The following is a 1,439-nucleotide window of genomic DNA, read 5'->3' on the forward strand; positions in this document are numbered from 1 at the left end:
CGCCGACCGTCGCGCGATCGCCATGCGGGACCGGGACGATGCGAGCAAACACGCGCGACGCGTAAACGCGAACGTCGTTGTCGTCGTTGTCGTTGTCGTTGCGTAAAGACTCGACGCGCACCCGTGCCGCGGGAGACACGGTGCGGCGGGGAGAATTTATTTGTGCGACAAAAGTATCGTATAGACGTGGCTTAACACGGCCAATACGGATGACGAGTCGTAATCGAACATATATTCGAACGGATCGTTCGGCCGCTCGGCGGCCTAGCGAAACCGTCAATTGCACGCGCGACAGAGATGCGGCGCTACGACCGGAGTCGCAGCGATCGCCGCTCGTCACGCGAACAGTGTGGCTTTTTGTTTTTATGCAGCCGGCCCTCAGACAGGAGTGGTCCTGGATATTTCTCCACGGACCGCAATGTGCGTTCGAAATGTCGATGTTCAAATGTGTCCTGCAGTTCACACTATGACGCGCAGTTAACTGCGTTCTTCATCGACCCGCGAGCCAAGTGATCCACCGTTCAGGGTAATCGTTTTGTTTTTGTGTGTGTTTTTGTATGAGAAAATATAAAAGGTGCGAAAAAATTAAACAAAAAAATTTGAAAATAATACTTATCATTAACGTGTACGACAAATGAAAAGAAAGAAAATCTCTTTTATTTGCGTGGTTGTACACAAAAATTAAAATATTATTTCAAAGTATCAATAGGCGATAGCGAACGCTAATCAAAGCGTGTCGCAACGCACACGTCGCGAATCGACGAGAGAGAGTCAACCGTCTCGGATTCGATTTTGATTCGTATCATTCACGTGTTTTTGTATTTTTTTCTTTTTTTGCGAGTCTTTGACAACAACAAAACAAAAAGAAAAAACCAACGTTAATGATCCTTCCGCAGGTTCCCCTACGGAAACCTTGTTACGACTTTTACTTCCTCTAAATGATCAAGTTTGGTCAACTTCCCAGCAACGCCGACGGCCGTGAGGCCACCGCGTGTCGGTCCGAAGACCTCACTAAATCATTCAATCGGTAGTAGCGACGGGCGGTGTGTACAAAGGGCAGGGACGTAATCAACGCGAGCTTATGACTCGCGCTTACTAGGAATTCCTCGTTTATGGGGGATAATTGCAAACCCCAATCCCCAGCACGAAGGAGTTTCAACGGGTTGCCCGGGCCTCTAGGCCAGGGAGAACATGTTGATTCCTTCAGTGTAGCGCGCGTGCGGCCCAGGACATCTAAGGGCATCACAGACCTGTTATTGCTCAATCTCGTGCGGCTCGAAGCCGCCGGTCCCTCTAAGAAGAATTTTAATACGTCGCCAGTGAGTTGCGCTCCCCGAGAGTCGCGCACACCTTGAATGACGACGCCTATTTAGCAGGCTAGAGTCTCGTTCGTTACCGGAATTAACCAGACAAATCGCTCCACCAACTAAGAACGGCCA

At 49.6% G+C, this 1,439-nt stretch overlaps 1 non-coding gene across 1 annotated transcript; it reads right to left on the reverse strand.

Moving 5' to 3' along the window:
• Nucleotides 1-372: 372 nt before the first annotated feature.
• LOC123719722 lies at nucleotides 373-529 on the reverse strand. Its single transcript, XR_006755788.1, has one exon. It is a non-coding gene; the product is annotated as a 5.8S ribosomal RNA (ribosomal RNA).
• Nucleotides 530-1,439: the final 910 nt, after the last annotated feature.

This window comes from Pieris brassicae, unplaced genomic scaffold, assembly GCF_905147105.1.
Source record: "Pieris brassicae unplaced genomic scaffold, ilPieBrab1.1, whole genome shotgun sequence".
Lineage (NCBI taxonomy): Eukaryota > Metazoa > Arthropoda > Insecta > Lepidoptera > Pieridae > Pieris > Pieris brassicae.